Raw genomic sequence first — 14,966 nt, 5'->3', positions numbered from 1 at the left:
TAGATACTGACAGGCATATGCAGAACAGATAAACAAGATTATGCTGTATAGCACGGGGAAATATATACAAGATCTTGTGATAGCTCACAGCGAAAAAAAGTGTGACAATGAATATACGTATGTTCATGTATAACTAAAAAATTGTGCTCTACACTGGAATTTGACACAACATAGTAAAGTGACTATAACTCAATAAAAACATGTTTAAAAAAAACACACAATAAAGCAAAGCTCAATAAAATGAGTATGCCTGTACTTAACTGCAAAGGTGGCTGGGAAATGTAGTCTTTCTCATGGACAGATGTCTATACACCCTGCTCAACTTTTGTGACTCTATCCCTAAAAAAAGAAAACAGAATGGATTTGAGGGTTCAACCAACAATGTCCCATGTAAATGTATTAATTAAATCTTAACAGAGTAATAAAAATAGCACTGTCCTATGTGCTTAGTAAATCTCCATAGCTGGTTCACTGACAGAGTTTTTTGGTGTGCTCAACCTAACCCCTTCAGAGAGGGTTACAAATGCGGCGTGAAATTTCTGGCTACAGCAAACTGTATTAAATTAATAAGGTTTGAGGAGCCGGGGAAGCCCCCTGGGCCCGCGTGGGCAGAGGCCCAGAGAGAAATGCAAATTCAGACAAGCACCTGGGAGAGCTGCTGTCCCTGAGCCAATGGGCCCTGGGCCTTCCCTGCGCCCTTCCTGACTGTGCTCGGCTTGTCTGGGGGATGGAAGGCCAGTTCTGCTCCCAGGCTCTTACCCCAGCACTGCTCATACACAGGAGGAGGAGGAGGAGGCCAGCGCCCTGTGGGCAGGAGGGGCTGGGGAGCTGGGCCTGGAGAGAGAGTCAGCTCCTGGGGTGGGTGGCACTGCTCTCCCTTTGAAGCGGGAAGGCTTTGAAGCTTCTGCCAGGCAGAGGCCTCTGCTGCCCTTATCTGCCTCATCTCTTTCCCAGGCTTTGTGACTCAAGAGAACCTTGGGGCACATGTACAGAGTGAGGGCTGGGGGGCCACCAGCAGTGAACCCCTCATCCTAGTGCACAGGCTTAGCCCCCCTCACTGGCCCCAGCTGGGCCATGGGGCAGAGCACAGGACAGACACCCTCCCATCCCCTGGGGCACAGACAGTGAAGGCCCCGCTCCCTGGACTGTTTTTTAATGCCCAAGGAGCTCTGTGCACACAGAGAAACATATGCAACTCCACACATTGTCTAATGTGCAATGCAGGAAACTGAAATCGTTAACATTTCTCTAAATATTCACATACTAGTTCTACAATTAACAAATTGACCTTTTATAATTTTAACAAAGTAGATCTCCCTGGGTGGGGGAGGGTATAGCCTAGTGGTAGAGTGCCTGCCTAGCATGCACAAAGTCTTGGATTCAATCCCCAGCACCTACACCAAAAAAATAAATAAAAACTTAATTATCTCCTCCCCCAAAATAAAAAAATAAAAAACCAACAACAACAAAAAGAACTGAAAAAAAAAGTAGATCTCTCTGAACATTGGAATGTTAAATGTAATCAGTTACACTCTTCCCAATTCTAATGGCTCAGAGTTCCATAAATGTTTCAAACACCTTTAAATTTTGTTGTTGTTGTTGTTGGAGGGGGTTAGTAATTAGGTCTTTTTTTTTTTTTTTTTTTGATGGAGGTACTGGGGATTGAACCCATGACCTCATGTATGGTAGGCATGCACTCTACTACTAGCCACCCCCCAACACCTTTAAAAATCAACAAATAAGAATATAATCATCACAAAATCAGGTCTGCATACTCATACTAAAACTGGCTATAAATACTAATTCGTGGATCTAAATTTGTTTCTTTATTATCTGGAGTCAGCAGCTTTAGCGGCAGACGGGATAGGCATTGTGTGTCCATTTGCCACACATCACCGCCCTCTCCTGGGGATCTCAGGGAGCTGGCCATGCAGCACCTCCTGTAGGAAGCCACTCACCAGGGCTCTGTACCACAAACTCTCCATCCTGGGCAGAGTGAGTGAAGCAGAGGTGGGTCCTGGACTCTGAGTTGGCCAGACACCTGTGAGACTGGCATAAAAGTTCTGCCCAAGAAGGGATGTGGATGATGACAGCAGACCAAAGCAATCGGCATCTCACTCTCGGGGCACCTGAATGTGCCTCTCCGAGAGAGGAAGGGGGCAAGCGCCAAAGACTCACAGAGGAAAAGCAGTGGGCAGAAGCCAGGCAGGGTCCCTGAGGGCAAGCCGGGGACCAGTTGGCCAGAAGCAGCTGGAGCAGCAGAAACCAAGTGAAACACCTGTGTCAGACTGTAAATGATACTCTGGGAGCTGGTGACATGGGGACACCCAGGCCCATTCTCCTGAAGAGCATGGCTGAGGGGCTAGGCTGGGTGGTTTCCACTTCCCTGCCTCTCCTCACACAGGCACAGGGAATGAGCAAAAGATGTTCTGGGCTGAGGTGACGGCACATGCTGAAGCCAAGTGCAGAGGAAACAGAAGCTGATCCAGTGATCTGGGTGTGGGAGTGAAGGAAGCAGGATGGGGCAGGGGGAGAAATTGTACTGTGAGGCCATTCCAAGGGAGGCCTCGACTGACCCCATGGGGAGGCCAGAGCTGGGATCATTCATCAGTGGTCTGGAAACGAGGAAAGGGGGATTTAGCGAGCTTTGGGCCCAAGAGCCCTGGGTAAGGTAGCTTCCTCCTGCCGGGGGCAACTTCCTCCTGCATTATCAGATTCCAACAATTGGTTCTAATGGGAAGTCTGTGCAGGCACCACTGCACCAGAGGTGACAGACTGGGTCACCGAGGGTGAAGGAGGCCTGTGGTCAGAGATGTGGTTGCAGTGACCTGCTCAGATGTGGTTACAGTGACCAGGCCTATAAATGAACTTCTCCTGGTCTAGGGGAGGGAGTGATGGAATCAGATTTTCCTTCTAGACTGAAGCTAGGGCTCAGCAGAGAGAGCGAGTCTGGCAGTAAACATGAAGGGTGCCCAGTGCATGGAAGGTAGATAAAGCAGGAGTGGCTGAGACTTCTGAGAGCCTATGGAGATGGGGGTGGCGGGGGTGGGGGTGGGAAGAGCAGCAACATTTACAGGGAGGGGAGCTCAGGATATTCAAAGGAGTGGGTCCTTCCTGGGTGGGTAAGTAGAAGAGGGAGCCAGGAGAAAAGGTGCTCCAGGAAGTATGGAGAGATCCAGTGTCAGACCAGGACTGGAAGCCCTTTTCTCCAGACACACACAGCAATGGCGCCATAAACTCAGTTCAGCTGACTGCCCCTAGATGGCACTGTGTGCACGTGGCAGCAGCTGGCCGGCACTGCTCCCCAGGGACAGCCAGGTTCTCCCATGGGACCAGCTAAAAGTCCACAGAGCTGGGATAGGGACAGGGAGAGGAACCTGTTATGCCTGCGGCATCCATTTGTGCTTTGCTCTGCTTCGGGCAAATTGGATGGATGCCTCTTTCTCCCCTTCTGGGGGGGTTCTATCAGGATCCTTCCAGGCAGGACCCAAGCATAGAGGTCCCAAGGACTTAGCAGAATCCCAAATCCCTGTGTTCGTGACTCTCCAGTCTTGGGTGGAAGATTGAGATAGAAAGGTCTGGACGTAAAGCTGATAGTTCTGCTTCTACCACTTACGGGAAGAGTGACTCTCGCTGAACCTACTTCCCTTATTTGTTTTACAAATGCATAGCTTTGTGAAAATCAGTTCACAGAAGGCTCTTTCAGAAGAAACAATTTTTCACTGTCAAGTGGCTTTCACATCTGCATGTAGTCCATAGTTCCCCTGGTAGACACAGCTTTCAGGGGCAAAGCTGGGGTAGAGCCCAGGCAGCCTGACTTTGCTCTTAACCTCTCTGATCTGCTCCCTCCCTCTGATTGCCTGTCTGGCCACATCTAGGTCTTCCTTCTTTGGCAAAACCATCTTCTCCAATTTGGAGAAATTACAGTATATGCTTGACTCACAGTCAGGGCTGGAAGGGCTCTTGAGCGGTTACCTACTGAACAACTGTCCTCTCCCCCACCCTCAGTTTATGAGTTAGACAACTAAGATGAGAAAGACTCCTTGTCACCACTATCCATCATTAACGTATGCTCCACTGTGTCTTGTGCTCACAAATGGCTTCCGATCACAAATCTTTGGTAGGGAACACCATCTGAGGACAGAGGTCTCTTGGCTGAAGCTGCGGATGTAAATAGAAGCAAGAAGCCCTTGGAAGTCTGCAGATTCTTTAAAATAGGTTGTTCTGGAACAAACAGGACAGGCATTGGGTGACAAGCCAAGAAATTAACTTCTTTTCTCTTTAACCTTTCCTTAGGGCTCCCTGACCTTTTCAAGAAAGGCAACATCAAGTTAAAACAGCTTGGAGTGAAAGATCTAACAAAGACGTTAGCACCTGGCTCACCCAAGTCCTGCCATACCTTCATGGGGTGACCCGTCCTTACCCTGGCCTCTTGGCCCTGATTTCCTCACCCCAAGGGCCACTGATTCCTTCATTCCATCTTACTCACTCCTGTGGATACATCCCTCTGTCTGACCATAGCCTCATGCAACCATTCCTGTCCCCTCCAGCCAGACCCCCATCTTTTCTTTCTGCCCATCTACTGGCCCCTCCAGCTGTGAATTCTCTCCCCTACCAGCCAAGACTCACAATACAACACCTCAGTGCTTCTTTTCAATATTCTTCAATCCTCTGCACCACCATTTTTCTATCATGCTTTTCTGGAAAAACCTCCAATTTGGTCAATCCTGCTGTCTGTGTGCTCTCTGCACCTGGACTTACCCAGCTCCTAAGGACTGATGAAGGCTGTGTCACTTGAGCTGCCATTCTGACTCTAGTTTGGTTTGCATCCTTAGCTTTGCATCCTTCCTCAAACCCTCCTGCCTGCCCCTCCTCAGAAGCTTCTCTCATTTTCTACTGAGTTCCTCTGAAATCCTTGGATCCCACCAAATGTCCACTTTCCTTCATCAGGTGACCATTACTCCTATTTCCAGGAAAAAAAAAAGGAAGCCTTCACTCAGAAACCCCTACTAAACCCATAAACGTTCGCATCTCACTCAGCTCTTCCCCCTTCCTCTTGTCTCCATGGAAGCCCACCTATCTTCCAGTCTTCAGCCGCCTTCTTGTCCTGAACCTCAATCCTTCCACCTTCTCCAGCAAGCATCATCTCTTTTCCTTCAGACTCTTCAGTCTCTCTGCTTCTACTGCTTCTTGCCTTCATCATTTAAACATATTCAAGTCTCTCCTTTTTTTTAAAGGAAAAAAAAAACCCTCTCCTTCAGCTTCTTACCCTCATCATCTCCCAGGTAACAACCTCACTCTGATCCTCATTTATTCTCCAGCCCATTGTTAACAGATTTTGGACCCAACTATTCCAGTGAAATGGCTCTCTGAAGCTGCCAACCCCAGCGGTCACTTCTCAGCCTTGTCCTGCAGCCCTCTCTGCAGCACTGGAAACTGGGGACCACGCCTGCCCTCGTGAAACATTCATTTCCCTTGACTTCCATACATACCTCCTTCTGGCTTTGCTCCTACCTCACTGCTGCTCTTTCTCAGTCTCCTTAATCCCTCTCCTTTTTCTCCTCCTGATTGTCTCCATGTTCATCAGGATTCTGCCTCGGTCATTTTCCCTTCTCAACCCCCAGTCCCAGGATAATTTCCTCTACTCTCGTGATTTTAATCATCATCTATGTGCAGCTCTCTTAATAACCATTCTCTTCTTTCAAACAGGCTCGGGAACCTAATTTTCAAAAACTGCATTTCCCAGCCTTGCTTGGAGCTAAGGATTGCCACGTGACCAGACCTGGCCAACAAGGCATAAGCAGCAGTCAGTGGGGATTTCTGGGGAAGTGTTGCTTTTCTAACACAGCTGCTGCTCCTTCATCCTTTTTTGCTCTCTCTTCTACCTATCTGGAACGCAGGTAGGAAGCTGGAGCTGGAGCAGCCATTCTACGACCAAAGGCTGATTCTGAGGATGCAAGCTTCCTAGTAAGGAGAGCCAGAGCAGACCGACAGCGGAACTGGGACCTGAATGACTGGAACGGCTGACCAGCCTTGCTCTGCTTACCTTCAGACTTTGCATTTTGCCAGAATTTTCAAGAAGTTTAGCAACAAACCACAACAAAATCCATCTAGTTAAAGCAGTGTGGTTGGGTTGACGTGACAGGAGCTGAACACAAGCTCTCATTAATACAACTCCCAAATGTATAGCTTCTGCTTAGATGTCTCTCCTACACTTCGAACAGCAAACTGGACCTCTCTTCTCTGTCCAGAGATACCTCAAACGGAAGTGGTCCAAATTGTCACTCCTCACCAAACACACACAGTGTCATTTGGATTTCCTGTCTCAGTGATCAGCATCACTGCCTACACAGCCAGAATCCTATTAGTCACCCATCAATTCTACCCTCTAAGGTATTTTTAATCTGTTCACCTTTTACCATTTTCTCATCGCCAACCTCCCGAACCACTGTAACAGTTTCTTTCCTAACTATTCTTTGATCTTGCTCTCTGCAGTCCACTCTTCCCGCTGCAGCTTTAGGGATCTTCCAAAAGCACAAATGTAATAATGTTACTATTCTCCCTAAAACGTCTCAGTGACTGCTAGGGCCTGAGGAATACCAGGCATATACTGTGAGACTCTGCCAGGAATTATGACATCGGTCCTGCACACAACACTTCTTCTTTGGCATAAGTGTTGCTCCAATGACAAGGATGGGCATGTTGACTTAGGTCTGGTCCAGTTAAGGAATCCTCGAGGTCTCCCTCGCTACAGTAATTGGTCCAAGAGTAGGCACATGACCAGAGCTGGACCAATTAGCGTCCTTCCTTGGGATTTGTTCCAACCAACCTAGAGTGAAGAGTTATTCAGAGTCACATCTCCAACATGGAGCAAGCTCTGAGTACTAGAAGAGACAGATGGAGGGGCTCCTGGTCTGGGTAGCCTGCAGGATCAGCCCCTCGTGTCCAGAAGCAATCTGATTTCAAGTTCTTCTTTTGATTTTGTGAGTGACCTGAGTATCCCCCCAGTAATCTTTCCTCCTTCGGCCTAAGCTAGTTTGAGTGGGGTTTTCTCACTTCCAACCAAAACATCCTGACTAATGTGAAACTCCTTGGTCGTCTGGCCCTAACAAGGCATCTTCCTAGAAAACAACTACAGAGTTCCTTCCAGCTTATAGGATGTTTTACAAACGTTATTGCATTTGATTCTTGCTGTAAGCTTGTGTAGTGGGTTTTACTATTATCTTGACCTTACAGATAAGAAAACTAGGGCTCGGGGGATGATGTAGCTCAAGTGGTAGAGCACATGCTTAGCATACACAAGGTCCTGAGTTCAATCCCCAGTACCTCCTCTTAAAATAAATAAGTAAGTAAATTTAATTACCTACCCCCACCAAAACAAACAAACAAATAAAAACAAAACAAAAAAACCCTGAGGGCTCAGAGATGTAAAGTATTTTGCTCAAGATCAAGAGGCTGAGAATAGGAGAGCCTGGATACAAAGTCCCTCTTCTATTCCAGCTGTTTCCCCTCATCCTGCACCCCCTGGCTTGTACACAGAGAAAGACAGAGGTGCTACAGTGTGGAGCCTGGTGTGAAGCAGAGCAGCACTGGGACAGGGACCAGACTGGGACACGGTGGTAAGGAAGAAGTCAGGATGATAAAGGCCAAACTCCTTTATTTAAAATTTTATTTATAGCCAACTCCAGGTCCAGAGAAAGGAAAAGAAACTCAACTTCTTTTACCCCCTCCTGTACTGTTTTTTGTCCCCATAACCTGTATCCCAGGCTTGCAGTCTGTTGCTATAATTCATTTATATTCTTGGCAATTACAGTTCTAGGGGATAGCCCGGAAACTAAGTCATTGTTTACAATACAGCCCTTTTATGAGTTGGGACTGTCCATATCTCAATTCTCTTAATTTATTTTGTTTTTTAGGTTACTGTACTTTTTTTCCTTCGTTTTATTGAGATATAACTGGTATACAGCACTACGTAAGTTCAAGGCATATGGCATAATGACTTGACTTACACACATCATGAAATGATTACCATACTGTTTAGTGAACACCCCTCATCTCATAAAGAAAAAATTTTTTTCCTTGTGATGAGAACTCTTATGATTTATTCTCTGAACAACTTTCACATGTAACACACAGCAGTGTTAATCATGTTGTACATTACGTCCCTAGCACTTATTTAAAACTAGAAGTTTGTACCTTTTGACCACTTTCATCCAATTCCCTCTTCCCCACCCCCAGTAACCACAAATCTGATCTCTTTTTCTATGAGTGTTTTTGTTTGCTTCTTTTTGAAGTCTATAATTTTGAAGTCTAAAACCTACAACATTATGTCAGTTCTTGGTACACAGCATAGTGATTTGATATTTCTATACTTTTCAAAATGATCACCACCACAATTCCTTTTAATTTTTTAAGAAAGGAAAAGTAAGTGGGCCTGCTGTGCTTTGAGTAATCCTGATGCTCTCTGAAGCCACTCCGTATTACTGTAAAAATGGGTCAGGTAAAGCTTACTGCCTCTCATGGGGCAGCTGGGAACGACAGGTGTGTCCTAAGTAACTGTCAAGTGAGGCCTGGTGGGGGACAGGTGGAGGCCATGCTGGCTCTGTGGGCATTTCCCTCAGCCTCTTCACCCTCTTCATTGCCCTGCAGCAATGTGGCCAACTGCTCCAGAAAGCAGCTGTCTTCCTGAGGCTGCTCAGGCTGGTGGGACCTCCAACATCATCAGGTCTGTGGTTCACAAAGTTGGCTCCACTCTTTCCTTGTTCTAAACTCATGACCTCCTTCATATCCAGGATTGAGCAGACATTACCAGGTGTGAACGATCATCCTCCCAATCCCAACCTTCACTGGAGACATCATCTTCTCCACCTCCACATCCCCCTTGTTCTTAACAATGGCAGAGGCAGCCCTCTCCCAGAGGTGTCCTCTCCACTCATGCCCGTATCCCACCTCCTTTCACCTTTTCTTCAGCATCATCACTCTTGCCTTTTCTCCTGCATCATTCACATCACTCTGCAAACCTGCTCTGGTCACTTCCATATTTTAATAAAGCCCTCTGTATTCTAACGAAAGTTAAAATTAGAGATGGCTGGAAAACAGGATTAAACAAGACAGGAACTTCTTTCTCTCATATACAAAGTCAAAAGGGCAGTAGCCCAGAGCAGGTATGGTGGCTCCCTAAACATCAGGAAACCAGATTTATTCTAACTTGCTGCCCTAACATCCTCAGCACATGGCTCCCACTTCAAAGTCGAATATGGCTGCTGGAGCTCCAGCACCACATTTGCATATTCCAGTGAGCAGGAGAGAGCAATGGCTGAGGAAGGCACACCACTTCCCTTTAAAGCTAGTTCTCATAAGTTGCACATGGACACCTCCACTTACTTCCTGTTGGCTGGAACCAAGTCATGTGACCACACCTAGCCATGAGGGAGTCCTAGAAACTTGCTTTTCTTCAGGGAAGCCATCTGGCCAGCTAGAATTGGAAATTCTATGATAAAGGAAAAGGGGGAGAATGACTATTAGGGTTATTAGCAACCTCTGCTAAAACATCCCTTTCTAGATCCCTACCGGTTCTGTGTTTCCTGTTAGACAAGTTGTCCAAACACGATGGTTCTACCACGGTCTGGCTCCCACCCCACACTCCAGGGACACTGAGCTTATCGTACGTATCAGTGACTTCCGTGTTGCCAGAGTGAATGGATCCTTCTCTTCCCTCATCTAGTCTGATCAGTAAGTAGCACCTAACACAGCTGGCCACTCTTTTCTGGAAATACTCCTTTCTCAGTCTCTTGGGTACAGCACTCTCCTGGTTGGTTCGCCTCTCACCTCCCCAGTTTCTCTTTTTCAGTCTTCTTTGCAGCTCTGGTTCCTCTGTCTGACTCCTCTGGGTCCCTCTGGAGCCCTCTCCTCCTCCACATGTACCTCTCTACCCTAGACGACCTCCTCAGATCCCAGGGCATTTACCATCTTTAAAATGATGCCTCCCAAAGCCCCATCTCCAGCCCAGGCCTCTCTTTGAGCTCCTAATGATTGGACAGTTGAATTGGATCTCTGATGGGCATCTCAAGCTCAATATGACTAAAACAGACTTCTTCACTGGGGGGGCAGTAATTAAGTTTATTTCTTTATTTTTAGAGGAGGTACTGGGATTGAACCCAAGACCTCGTGCACGCTAAGTATGTGCTCGAGCGCTTAGGCTACATCCTCCCCCCTAAAACAGAATTCTTGATGTGCTTCCCTGAGCTGCAGTTCCTTTCCTCCAGGCTACTCCATCCAATAAATAAGGCCCTGTTTACCCACTTACTCCAGCTGGAAACTTGAAAGTTATCTTTGGGTTCTCCATTCCCTCCCCCCACATCCATCCTATCAACGTGTCCATGTCCAAAATAGCATCTCTCAACTACTCATCTTAGTGTGGCCATCAATTTAGTCCAAACCACCATTAGTTTCGGCTGGGGCTGCCACAACAGTCTGTCTCCTTGCTTTTATTTTTGCCTGCCACTCACCGAATTTATTCTTCGCACAGCAGAAAACCAGAACACGTTAGTCTTCTGCATAAAACCCTTCAGTGGTTTAATAAAAAATCTCCATTCCTAGACACGGTCTTGCATGGCCTGGCCCTGCCCACCTCCCCATTTCATCCCGGTCCTCTTTCCCAGGCTCGTTACTCCAGCCACATTGGTGTTTTTTTTTTTTTTTTTTCAGCTCCTGGACCCAGCCACAGCTTACTTTTCTCAGGGCATCAGCACATACTGCTCTTGACCTGGAAAGTCTCTGTCCGGGTTTTCCCAAGGCTATCCCCTCATTCTTTCAACATCACCTCCTCAAAGACACTTTCCCTGCTGGCTCCAACTAAAATACCTCTTGTTCTTTATCCCAGTCCCTTGTTTTCGTCCCAGTATTTAACTTCAACTTGCAATTATCCATCTTCTCCACCAAAAATCAGCTTTATGGAGCAATAGGCCTCAGCTGTCTTCTTTGCTGCTGTATTCCCAGCATCAAAACAGAGCCTGGCACTCAGTCAAGCACTCACTACCTGCTCAAGGATGAATGGATGGACAGGTTCCCCAAGGAGGTTTCTGAGCTGCCTAGGGTGTCACAGGTGGGCTGCATTCCCATTAAAAACAACAACAACAACAACAACTGGGAATGGACTGAATAGTTCCTTTTCAAGATCTCCTCCTTACATTGTACTTGCTTGTACTAGAATGTGGTACAACTAGTCTGTTGGCCCATTTTTAACAGATTCGACTTTCCTGTTGTCCCGCAGAGCAAACCGCCTAGCTCTCTTCCACTTGAATGAGTTTAAGGATCAGTAGTGTGCCTGGGTCTCATTTTTCGGGTAGGCGTTGAGACTCCAAAGGTCAGCCTTTTTAACACCAGAGCCCAGCCAGCAGCGTGAACATCCCTCCACCACAGGCCGTACCTCCAGTCCACAGCTTCTCTCAAGAATTCTCAGCCATCTCCTCAGGATGAAGGCGAGGGACAAATCTCAGCAGGCGATCCAAGGAAAGTTCAGTATTTTTAACACAAGGGCTGGAGGGAGCCAGTCGTTACCGACCGGCTTACAAATTAATAAGCAAATGTTAATTTACTACCCAGGTCTAGAAGTCTTCCGCCCTACCCCCAGCCTCTGAGGCCCGGTAGGAATGCCTTTCAGCATCTTCAGCCATTTTTCTAACCCTGCGCTCACCTCTCTACCCCGTCACCCCCGGAGCCCCGAGGTGTGGCCTCCCCTCGGCCCCCACAACTCGCGCTTCTCTCAGTGTGGGGTCTGGGTCGGGTCGGAGGCAAGGCCGGCACGGCCTCCGCACAGCGCGCCTCAGCGGACCGAGGCGGCCCCAAGTGTTGGGTGCAGGTCAGGGCTCAGCCTGCGCCGCGCACCCACTGCGCGAGCGCCGACCAGGGCCGCCCGAGCCTCCGACCCCGCCCAAAGCGGGACAAAGGGGCGGGCCAGTGATCCGGCCCCGCCGGCTCCGCAGAGGAGACGGCAGGAAGGCCGGGCGGGGGCGGGGCGAACGGGCGGAGGCGGGGCTCGGAGGGGCGGGGCCGCGCCGAGCTGCGCAGGGAAGTGGCGCCCCTTTCTGGGCCGCTGCCGGGCGCCGCGCCCCCGGCCCCGCCCCTCCGCGCCCCGCCCCCGCGCTCGGACGGCCTGAATCGCGCCCTCCCGCCCTGCGCTGCCGAACTTGCTCTAACTTCCTTGGCCGAGCTGGGCCGCGCCGTTGCCGCCGCTGCCTCCGCGCCCGGGTGAGTAGAGCGCGGAGCCCCCGCTGGAGCGTTGGGCCCTGCCCCACTCATTGTCTGAGGCCGATTCCCCCGAGCGCCCCCTGGGGACTAGGACTGCTCCCCAAGTCCCGGCTCAGTCCCTCCGGCTCCCTCGCTCCTGTCCCGGGGGCGGCCCGGCGGGCGGCGCTGGCTTTGTCTGCCCAGATCGCCGGCGACGGGCCGGAGGCCTTGACCCGGACCCCGCTGAGCCGAACTCGGGTGCCGGGTGGAGTGAGAGCTGCAGCGGGCGGCCCGGCTGGCGCTCGGGGTTCTGTCGCCCTCGCCCTGTCCGCGTTCCGGGACGGGTGCTTGCTGGGGCCGGGCGGGGGTGGGAGCGCTCAGGGAGGGAGGGGCTGATTCGCCGCTGTTTAGGGCTCTGCCCCTCTACCCAGCTGCGAGCCCGGGGATGGGCGCTCCTTTTGCCTCAGGCATGGAACCTCGGCCGCCAGGAGCTCGGGCCAGGGGTGGAGGGTGGCTCGGACAGGGGAAGGCGGTCCCCTCCCCCGCCCCGCCTTGGGTGTGCTCTGAGTCGCCCACCCCTGCCGTGTGTCCTACTCTGTCCTGCACGGGTTTGGGGAGGCCAGTTTGAGTAGATGGTGATCCAGCTTCTCCGTATTGGTCCTTTGGGGCTGTGCTTGGAGGCAAAGCCCGACTCCTGACCTAACTGGAGCTTCGGTCGAGTTGGGACTGTGGCTACAGAGTTGTCTCGACTCGGGCCGCTGCTTCTGCCTGGGAGGAGTGGTGGTGCCGGTGGGTAGGGTGTATTGGACCCGTATGTGGGGGACACGACGTTGGTCTCCGGCTAGAAGCGGTTGGTGCTGTGGGGAGTCGCAGGGAAGTGGCTGGCCCCGGTACTGGCCTGTCCTGTCGGCTGGCTGCCGAACAGTGTTGAGTGCGGTGGTCTGCAGCAGCTCGATGGCTGTCCCTGGTGCTGGTGCCTGGGGGCATCAAGTGTCCTGGACAGTGAATGCAGGGCATTGTATTGGCGCCTCTGCAGGTGTGCTGTCTCCAGTGGTCTGCTCTGTAGGAGTCCTCTTCCCTTCTGAGATGGGGGTTGCTCCTGGGCGGATAGGAGTGGGTGGAGCTGCTTGCCAAATCCTCAAAAGTAGCCTTCCCCTTCCCCTTGACCTCAAAGTTGGGGAAGTTAGTGCCTGCAGAGTGCTTGGGTCACTCTTCCCTGTTTGTGAAGCCTGGGGCCTAGGCCATCAGAGCACCCCAGCACCCCCACAGCCCCCACTACATTCATCCAGCCCTGTGGAAGGCTGAGGCGCCCTTCTTCCCAGGGATCATCCTGGGCCCTGGCACCCTCTGAATGAACCCTCCACTACGATGGCTCCATATGCCCTTCTAGCTCCTTTCTCAGCTGTCTCCAAGCTTTGTGCCATCCTGAGGATCCATAATGCCTGGGAGACAGGCCTTGGAAGCCCAGGCTAGCAGACAGATTTCCCCTCCCATCTTATTGCATCATTCTTTGTTGCACCCCATCTTCTATTGGAGAATTTCTTTATTTCTCTATCCCCGCATCTCTGAACTCCACTGCTTGGACCACCAAACGTGGTCGTCAGTTCATTTAAGCATGGTTGTTAAATAGGGGATGCCAGGAGCTGTTTTAAGTACTCTTCCAGGCTCGCAGCTCCCTGACTGGCTGTCAGCGCTGTGTGGTCTCCAGCTGGACGTGTAGTAGACGCTCAGTAGTGTTTATTAATCTGAGCTTGAGCTCAGTTTAGCAGCATTATTCAGGCAAACAGGAGTTCAAGCCCGTTGGTCTGGAGGTTTGTGGCTGCCTCTAGGAAGAAGGCATGCAAAGAAAGGGGCTCCAGAAGGGTTGGCTGCCCAGGAAAGTTCCCCCTTTACCAGCAGGGCAGCTGTGCTAATCTCTGAGGACAGGTGAGGGCAGCTACCCTTTCGTGTTTGGGAGTGGGAGGACCAAGCTTTGCTCTGTGGGAGGGGAGGGGGCCCCTGCCCTGCAGGTTCTGGTGGTAGTGGAGTTCCCATGGAGGCCAGAGAACAGGGAGTTCTGGAAACTCTGGGTGGAGGGAACATTTCCTGAGGCCTCACTCTAGGTTACCGAGTGCTCAGGGATTTGACTTGTTACTTGTTTAGCTTCAACTAGGGTAGAGTTCAATTTGGCACTGCCTACAAAGTGCCAGTCCTGGGAAACCTTTGCTGGTTTTAGAATCTAGAGGAGGTTATGGATAAGCTTACAGCACTTATGTGGAAGGTTTAAACATGTAGTGAGAGTGAGAATTACACCAAGTACTATCCTAGAAGCTTTACTTGCAGTCATTCATTTAATCCTTGAAACAACTCAGTATGGTAGATATTAACGTCCCGTTTTACAGACGATGAGACTGGCCTAGAGAGGTCACAGACTAACTTGCTTAAGGTCTGGCTGTGAACTGGGTTTCCTCATATCTAATTTAGATCATGCTTTCCTCTAAGAAGTGATTAAAGTTGACTTAATACACTGAACAAGCCTGACCCAGAGCAGAACTAGTAAGCCCTTCAGCACAGGTGCCCTTATAGTCCCTGCTTCTGAAAGCATCTCATCCTTCTGGACATGTAGCAGATGAACCCCTGAACCCCTGCTGATTGACTGGCAATTTAGCTTTTGTCTCCCTAAGGCCAGGGAATGGGAAGACCAGCACTGCCATGCACAGAAGATTGGGGAGTGAGTCACTGCCTGTATCTGTCCAGAT

At 50.1% G+C, this 14,966-nt stretch overlaps 1 protein-coding gene and 1 long non-coding RNA gene across 3 annotated transcripts in view; one reads left to right on the top strand and one right to left on the bottom strand.

Annotated features, from left to right (window-relative positions):
- Positions 1-232: 232 nt before the first annotated feature.
- Positions 233-11,874, bottom strand: LOC140699784 (uncharacterized). Its single transcript, XR_012078022.1, has 4 exons — positions 11,696-11,874; positions 11,429-11,566; positions 9,385-9,490; positions 233-339 (listed from the first exon to the last, which is right to left on the bottom strand). It is a non-coding gene; the product is annotated as an uncharacterized lncRNA (long non-coding RNA).
- Positions 11,875-12,120: 246 nt separating this feature from the next.
- TSPAN14 (tetraspanin 14) overlaps positions 12,121-14,966 on the top strand; it is a 54,282-nt gene continuing 51,436 nt past the window's right edge. Inside the window, exon 1 of one of the 2 annotated variants that reach the window (XM_072971206.1) lies at positions 12,121-12,249. The gene's annotated coding sequence lies outside the window, so the exon portion shown is untranslated. The remainder of the gene's footprint in view (positions 12,250-14,966) is intronic. The other variant, XM_072971208.1, reaches the window with a different exon arrangement.

The sequence above is a fragment of the Vicugna pacos genome, chromosome 11 (assembly GCF_048564905.1).
Source record: "Vicugna pacos chromosome 11, VicPac4, whole genome shotgun sequence".
NCBI classification, from domain to species: Eukaryota; Metazoa; Chordata; class Mammalia; order Artiodactyla; family Camelidae; genus Vicugna; species Vicugna pacos.
The sequence above is the reverse complement of the archived record's forward strand: the minus strand, read 5'-3'. Positions and strand labels throughout refer to the sequence as shown.